The following is a 9,066-nucleotide window of genomic DNA, read 5'->3' as shown; positions in this document are numbered from 1 at the left end:
CTTGACAGATTTTCGGAGAGGAATTGCCCTACCCACACTGGGCATTGGCTCGAATACATGGGTGCTCAAGCATGGGCAAGGAGAATTGGCTACCCTTGAAACTCAAAAGGAAGTACACTAGGTGGCAGATGGACGACTCACAACCATTGGGCACTCAGTTTGTAGCTGTGTTTAAAGAGGGTAGTGCTCATCGACTCACTTACAGATGATAGGTTCTATAAGACTTTGTGTTGGCACAAACTGGGAAGTATTTTTGTAGTCAAGTATATATGCTCTATTATGTGGTAGCCTGATCAAAACAATATTTACACAATCCTCTACCACTAGCTTTGTCATCCAGAGGAGCCTACCACCTCCAGATGCCCATGTACAACATGTACACAAGATGATGTTTAACCGAAGATTTGAGAGAGACAGACACCCTCTCATTATTGGAGCTCAAGTCTGAACGGTGAGAGAAGCATGCCTTGCAGAACACCCTCTCTTTGTTGAGTTCAAGTTTGAGAGAAGCATGCTTGCAGAAAGCTTGAGTACACAACTATGGTGAACACCCTCTTTGTTGAGCTGAAGTCTGAATGGTGAAATTAGCAAGCTTGCAAAGCTTCAAGTACAATTACGGTGGCTTCATCCTCATCCTCCGTCCCTTCCTCAAAGGCTACCTCTAGATCTGTAAGAAGGTCAAAGATCCACGAGATGAGCAGAAGCAAGTACCATCTTCATCAAGAAAGCTTAATGTGTTGTAAGCTCTATTTTCTATGTATTAATTAGCATGGTAAAAGCTAGTTGTAAGCTCTATTTTCTATGTATTAATTAGCATCATTATATTATGTGATGCTAGCTGAGTACTTCCAAATGCTAGCATAATCATATCCTATAATATCCTAGAACAACCATATCCTGTTATTTCAGCATAGCTAAGTTTTCAGCATATTTTCTTGTGATGCCTACTTTGCCTTTGATCTCTAATGGCTTCCTGATTTCTGTTTATTTCTAGATTTTCTGAAAGGGGCCCTTTCGAGGGGATGTAGCCGGAGCTAGGAGCTACACCACTCACACACACAACCCTACGGTGTGAGGGCTTGAATCCACAAGCTCTTGGTTAGGGTGCGTCGTGAAGCAATACAAGAAAGTGTGTACTTATGTTACCCATTAATGGAATCTGCATATTACATATCTTTAAAACAATTTACTAAAGCAATACAACACTTTCAATTACAAAGTAGACAGGAAAGGTCTCCTGCTTTTTCCACTGAAGTTTATAAAGCACCTAAGGTGCTTTTCTTTGGGGTTCTTGAGCACATCATTCAACTTTTTTCTCATGCAATGACACTTAGGTATACCCTCAAGGTAGGAAACACTGTTATCGACAAACCCTGCTCATGGTTCAAGTCAATTCACTATCGATCAAATAAAAGAGTACAAACAGTAGCATACACAATACTTCTGTCTAACATTTGTGATATCTGGATCTAAAAACCCCCCTCCTACTTTCCAAAGCTTTAATTTGCATTCTGCACTCCTCACATAAAAATGGCCCATACAGTGTCATGCTCAATCATGTTGATGAAGTCCTCCATGATATCAAACAACTGTCATTTGGCTGCACAAAAGATGAGGCTCCCATTAGTGAAGCGATCCATGATGACTACATGAAAACCAAGTGCTGCTTCTCAATACTGAGGACTACTCACATTCAGGGCAACCCAATATAGGGCAACTTGCAACCCCTGCTCACGTATCAAACAAACAACCAGACTTAAAATCTTGCCAACACTTTGTCATATGATCTAGATTTTTGATTGCTCAGGTGTAAACATTACATGATCACATGTATCATGTATTGCATGATCACATGTATGATGCATATCGCAAGTCAAATGGCAGCCTTCTCAAGAAGTATTGACATTCTGGCCGACTTTACAAACCCGATGCAGAGCAAACTATCACACCGACCAACTTAGAAGCCCAACAGTCAGATTTTAAATCTTGCTACAAGACATCAAATGATCGGTAAGGTTGCAGGGCAAATGCTTATAATCTAGGACATTACACGCGAACCCATGCAGTCTTGCGCGTCCAACTTTCAGCCAATTGCATGGGCAAGGAAGGATATGTATTTAGCCCAAATAAAATACCAAAGAAAAGAACCCCTTGGTAAAGGTGGGAAAAGAAAAACATCCTCTGACACCACAAGAAACAATGGTATCATAAATAACCATGCCATGATCCCTAGTACCTACTGCATAAGACATGTGAGATCAGGCCAAAAGCAGAACTTCTTACTCTTCATGGCAGTATCAGGAGCCTCTCATCTTGCTCACGCCTAGCTTGATGCTCCGATATGCGGGCGAGGGACTGCAAGTTATACTTGACAATGGTATCAGCAAAAACTCTGGTGTCCTCAATGGTGTTCCCATGTGGTACATCAACAACATAAGATTCAATGACAATGGTGGCAGGTTTCCCATCAAGCTCTGATTCATGGAGTGTAGTGACAGAGTGGTAATTTCGGAGGCGGTGTTGGCCACCCACAATCCTAAAGCTGAGTATGTGTCTTTCTTCATCCAAGATCTCCAGCCTCTCCATGCTCGAGGCAGCCGGGAGGCCGGAAACAACCTCAACCTCCCTGGTGCTGCCCACTCTACCATCTCCATTCATAGAACATCTCCTTATGAAGTGCTTGTATGCTTGTGGGTTGTCAAACCTTCGCACCATTGGCCAAACCTGGTCCATGGGAGCCCTTATCCGCTGCACAACCTTGGAACAGCATTGATCTGAACCTGCTATATGGGTATGGTACCTCCAAATGAGATCGTGCAGACGGGTTAACTCTTCATTGCTCAGCTGCTGAAGTCCTACTGTGAAGCTGCCAATGTTGTTGCCATTGCCCCTTAGCCTTGCCAGGTCTGCCGTCCCCCTTGGAAACCTCCATAGCTGATGGACTGTCATTTGGAGGGATTAAAAGAAATGCATACAATTAAAATTTTCACTTTAAAGCGGGAGTTTAGATTAATCAAATTGAGAAAGAGATTGATAACGGAGGGATTATGCACTGAGATCCATAGCCAAAAGAGAAGGAAGCGAGATTTGCCGGTGAAAGAAGTTAGACTTGCCCGACAGAATTATAAATGAAGCCACAAAAAGCCATGGCAAAAGAACCCACAAGAGAAAAAGAAGCCTGATCTGCGCCCAGAATGGGCAAAGATTAAAACCCAATGAGGAAAGATTACATCCTAATGCATGGAAAAGTCAATGGGAGAAAAACTCAGAGAACTGAGGGTACCCCGATGGGGAAAAAGAGGCAGTGGCCGAAGTTCAAAAACACCTAAAAGAGGGCCTGCAGAGAACAGATGGATGAGGGCTGCAAGAAGGGCATTGCCATTGCAGGTAGGCGAACAAAGCTGTTAAAAGCTTGAGAGAGAGAGAGAGAGAGAGAGAGAGGGAGAGGTGAGGTAGACCTGCAAGTATGAGGAGACAGACCTTCTGTCTAAAAAAGAAAAGTTTGGGTCAGTAGGAAAGACAGTAAAAACTGTTGGATAACAGAAAGATGATGCTCAAGAAAAGGATAGAAATGAGATGAAGATGAAGAACCAGATTATAAAGAAACACACACAGACAGGGGGAAGACAGGCAGAGGGAGAGAGAGAGCCAGAGGGGGACAACAGAAAGAGTGAGAGACAGTACTAGATTGAGAGAGAGAGAGAGAGAGAGATGGATAGGCTACATAGAGATATGTGACTGATGGAGCCAAGAAGCACGTTGATCATGACATGATCCTCTCATTTTCGTTCTCCACAAATTAGCATTTAACTATTTTTGAGCCGGTTCCTCTCCGCGTCGTTGACCGTAGGACATTCACATCAACCCTAATCACATCCACACACACTATACCTCCACATACATCCTTTTGCCTCCTTTTACATGACACCTTATGGACCCTTAGGCTTCAACCCACATCATCATGTCCTCCTTCAATATCTAACAGCTCAGGAGCTCTGAGCTTTAAGGGTCTCTAAGAATCCTTAGTTCAGCTAAAAAAGTCCATCTTCTGTGAATGTTGCCTGTGTTGCTATAGGCGATATTTCCACTTCTACTGTAATTAAATCTTATTAATATAAATGCATCTTCTCTCGCCAAAATAAATAAATAAATCTAAAAGCCCCCTTTACAATTTACTTCTAAATTCAAACTTCAAATCACCTTTCTTCTATATAACCCAATGTTCTCCTCTACACGCCCCCAACAAATTCGATGACAACAGCCCATTTTCCAAATGCTTTCATAATATCTTGGTGGTAGTGCGATTCTCCCTCCGAGACTTCCATTTATAACTCCAACATGCATGTTGCACACTCACTTCGCATCTCAAAGTATGACAAATGAAGGCAAAAAAGCCTGATTACATGGACTTGTTTCCCACTTAACTGTCCACCATTATCCTTGTTTCTTGTCCCTTCAAAGTGCATATGAAAAACATTTCTCGTGGTCCGTGTAATCAAGGATGAACCTTCTTCCCCTCATACCCGTATACTTAACTAAGTACATGCATGTACAAAAGCCTCTAACCCAAAGAGTATTGCATGCTCATCACAACACATTCCAATGTAGCAGTTTCCATCAATATCATTCTTTTCAAAAAGAAAAAACAATAGGCTCTCTCTCTCTCTCTCTCTCTCTCTCTCTCTCTCTCACACACACACACACATGTGCTTATAATATTAACGAATGGATTGGGCTCCTAATTAAAAGTTCACAAGTTTGAGTCCCATTCTTGGCCAATGCCATCATATGGATCATTTGTGGTCCTATAACTTAGGTTTGTGTGTGTGTGTGTGTGTGTGTAATATCAACGTATGTATTGGGCTCCTGATCAAAAGTTAACACGTTCAAATCCCATTCTCGACACTTCGTTGACATCATCATATGGATCGTTTGTGTTCCCACGGCTTCAATTTGACATTATAAGACCTCTCTCTCTCTCTCTCTCTCTCTCTCTCTCTCTCTCTCTCTCTCTCTCTCTCTCTCTCTCTCTCTCTCTCTCTCTACCCCATCCTATCTGCCCACCACTAACCACAACATGCAACTTTATTGTTCCTTTTTTTAAACCTCGTGTGCATTGCAAGTAATAAGTAATCTCCACTAAACTTTGTTTTTTTTTAATCCATATATCTTTTAGGTAGTTTAGTCAAAGTTCCACCACTCGCTTGTATAAATTTAAGCTATCAAAGCTCTTTGGATGTGCGAATAACCTTGCTATCATAGTTTAAGAAAAAAAAAAGTCAAATTCTCATTTTTAAAGGACATCCTCCTAATTGTGCAGCCATGAAACTCTTCATTTATTTACATAGAGCTTATATCATGAGATAAGAACTTTAATAACTTTGGATTTCTTAACATACATTATCAATTACTATTTAACTCATCTTTCTTCATTATGTCAATAGCTTTAAAAAATCAATGTGTGGTGCCCTTTTCTACAAGTCTTAGGTATAACCTATTGCTTTATGATAATGGCATATCCATGTTTGACAATCACGTAACAATATACTTGTACCTCCATGTTACCAACTCTTGTACAACTTTCTCCCAAAAGTGTGAGACCATATCATAACTCTACAAAAGCATAACAAAATATTTTTTAAATATCTTAAAACTTAAATTTAATGGGTCAATGCTACATATAGCATTATAGTATTCCAAGTTGCCAAAAATACAAAATTATGGAGATTTTTATCTCTTACTTTCAAGATTTCCTATAAGCTTTACATCTCAAACCATAAATAATATTAGTCACAATGCATATGCATATATCACCCATCTTTAATCAAGGATCTATTTGATGATATTTTTATCCCTAAGTAAAGGTCTTTGTTAGAGATGAAATCATCTCTCTCTCTCTCTCTCTCTCTCTCTCTCTCTCTCTCTCTCTCTCTCTCTCTCTCTCACAATTTCAAATGTATAAATGTCGAGAAACCCCTCATAAGACTCCTTAATAAGCTCCATGCATGTTATGTGAGTGAACTTTCTTAAGAATTTAATTATATTTATTTAATAAAAACTATAGTTAGAGATGAGAGTACATGAGTATCTCTAAATAATTAGAGAAATGTAAAGAAAATAAATTTATGATAAAAATAGCATATTTATAGTAAAGATCCCCAAAAAGGGTTGAATTTAGCGAAACGGCCCGCGAATGAGTTGTAGACCAAGCCTATTCTTGAGTCGATTTTTGCATACGGTTAAATTTAGCGAAACGGCTCGCGATAATTTGTAGACCAGGCCTATTCCCGTAATTTTAAGTACCAACTCGACTATATTCTAATGAAACACCACAGAGCTACAGCGGCTGCAAGTTGCAAGCCTATACTTGTATACAGGGAGCCAAGACAAGCTGAGACAGGCAAACGTCTACAGGGAGTATTAATTCTCTTATTGTTTTCCTTATATGGTTTAATTATTTCAAGAGAGAGAGAGAGAGAGAGAGAGAGAGAGATTAAACATGGTTTGTAAGAATTGCAGGTTCCTTAGATGAAGCTCTCTTTTCTTTCTATGATGAAGCTCTCTTTCTATGTACTCTTTTCTCCTCTGATGAGAAGATGTATGATTGTATTAAATTACTTCATACCTTAATAAATCATTGAAATACTCATATGTGAGACAGCGGGTCTTATATATGGGGGGCAGATTGGACCCAATGCTTTTATCTTATGTTCATAAATATTTTTTCATTTAAGTTTTCCATTTAATTCTTCTTCTAAGGTTGATGTATTAACTTGTATAGTTAACTTATTTAAAGTAATTTGTAAAATTTATTGAATCTTGTACTTGGAGAAAAGGTCTTGTAATAATGCCAGACTCTTTGGGGCAAGCTTCTTAGAAAACTCCTTTGGGAGACTTTTTGGGAAACTCCTTTGAGACAATATGATGGGGGTTATGATGTGGCACCACTTAGGTTGTTTCTCCTTTGAGACACTCTTGGGGAAAGTCTCCAAGAGACTTGGAAGATAATATGATGGGGGTTATGATGTGGCACCACTTAGGTTGTTTCTCCATGAATCAAGCCTAGCTACTTACTTTGTCTACCATCATCTATCTCCAAGGGGATGCTTCTCTACGTGTAATCTTTCCGTAAGATATCTAGAAATAAATCTCTCATTGAGATTTCTCTCTCAAATCTATGTGTGTAATCTTTCCTTATGCTACTTTACTCTCTCTAGTAGCATCTATCTCTCCAAGTGGATGCTTCTCTGTGTAATCTTTCCCTAAGCTATCTAGTACAAAATATCAACTTTTAGGCTAAGACTTGATGTTTTACAACAAAGTTGATGCAAAACATCAACTCTACCACAAAGTATTAAAAATAATCAAATTCTAAATAGTAGGGGATTAACATGCACTAACTTTTAAACAAAAAATGACCAACATAGATCTAACTAGTACTATAATAATCTTAACTCACTAGCCTTCATACAGTCCTCGGATGTTGCCAAACTCTCCTTTGCCTTAACACACACATTTTCTATGAAATCTTAATATTTTGTGACACTTTTTGCCCCTTAGTGAACCACGTAAAAACTATTGTGTCTGATAGTTTCCAATGCATAGGATCCTTCTTGTTACACATCCAAAATTCATTCCAACAATCTCTGTAAACCTCAACATTACTTATATTTCTCTTTTTACATACATATGCCCAATATTATATTAAAGTCCTCTTGTAGTTTTTAGATGATGTGTTGATATCTATGTTACTCTTAGCTACACCCAACCATATAGGTTAGTTTTGATGGTCGAATAAGAATAAAGTCTCGCTTTCTAACATTAACCATGGGCTAAAAAGCTTGCTTCGGCCTTTTACTTTGTGATAATAGTGATCAATCAAATTCCTCACATCCCAAGAATTCATCATCAATATCAACAGTTATATCATCCACATGTGTGCATAGAGTTCTTGGCCAAAAGTTCTAATAGAAGCCTCCATCCTAGACACTTGGCCTCTCTAGTGCTTGAACCATGGTCTCCCAATAACGCAATCACTAGGTTGATGTACAAGATGAAAGCTGCATCAAATCCTTGAACATCAACCCATATTTTCCAATATCGTATGTAATCCTTAATTCCTTTTACCACATGTAAGTGATCTTTAATATACGCGAACATTGGAATAACACATGGAATCCTTGTTGGTAGTATTGTGTTACCATCACTATACTTTTTCCATAATTGAATACCACCAGCCTTTGGAAGCCATTCAATGGATTTAGGATGCACTTTATATTACATGATTGGAACCTTTTCCTACATGAAGAATTTTAATTGTAATGGTCTTGAGTGTTCCACTATCATACCTTGGCCATTAGACAAGTACCCCACCATCAATGAATCCCTTGAAGTCTCGGCATCAAGAACGAGGTTGGGAGCAGATAATTGGCTATGATCCTTGAATATTTTCAATGTCTAGCTAGTCCTCAAATTCTTAGAAAGTCTACTAACCATTACATCAATATCCTCCTGTGCGTATGACCAACCATCATAAATCTAATTGGACCATCTTAAATACTCCTTTGGAAAACCAACAATAATAGATAGGCGAACAAATACTGATTCTTGTTCTCTAAGGCACAATTGTCCGATTGCAACATTAAATTCTTTGGCAACTTCTTGAATTCTGATTTAGGATTCATGTTTAACACTTTTGTTGCTATCCCAATATCATTAAATGCAGTTGAACAAGCACCCATGCATCTATCATGCGGGTAATGCTGATCAAGAGCCTTTCTCAAGCTTAAAGAATTCAACAATGTGCTAGTAGATCTAGGCATACCATCGTTGGCAAGATCTCCATCATGTGGGTAATGCTCATCCATATCCTTTCTAGAGTTTAAAAAAGCGTTCAACAATGTGCTAGTAGATCTAGGCATGCCATCATTGAAAAGATCTCCATATTTATGTCTGTCACACTTCTCAAGGTTTCTTAGACACAAGACAAGAGAACCTATTGTGAAATTTGGATTAGATGGCCATACGTTAATAAATGTCCATAGTTCCCTTGTCCATGTCCATGGG

The 9,066-nt window shown here is 38.9% G+C and overlaps 1 pseudogene across 2 annotated transcripts; it reads right to left on the bottom strand.

The window, feature by feature from the left end:
* Window positions 1–1,130: 1,130 nt before the first annotated feature.
* LOC147631103 (abscisic acid receptor PYL12 pseudogene) lies at window positions 1,131–3,401 on the bottom strand (annotated as a pseudogene). 2 transcript variants are annotated; one of them, XR_015267528.1, is made up of 3 exons: window positions 2,284–3,401; window positions 1,692–1,727; window positions 1,386–1,600 (listed from the first exon to the last, which is right to left on the bottom strand). The product of XR_015267528.1 is annotated as an abscisic acid receptor PYL12 pseudogene, transcript variant X2 (transcript). The 2 variants fall into 2 exon arrangements; XR_015267527.1 differs by lacking the exon at window positions 1,692–1,727 and having other exon boundaries at window positions 1,131–1,600.
* Between the last annotated feature and the right edge of the window lie 5,665 nt (window positions 3,402–9,066).

The sequence above is a fragment of the Cibotium barometz genome, chromosome 15 (assembly GCF_041138505.1).
Source record: "Cibotium barometz isolate CiBa-2024 chromosome 15, ASM4113850v1, whole genome shotgun sequence".
Classification (NCBI taxonomy): Eukaryota; Viridiplantae; Streptophyta; class Polypodiopsida; order Cyatheales; family Cibotiaceae; genus Cibotium; species Cibotium barometz.
This window is presented reverse-complemented; position numbering and strand designations above follow the sequence as displayed.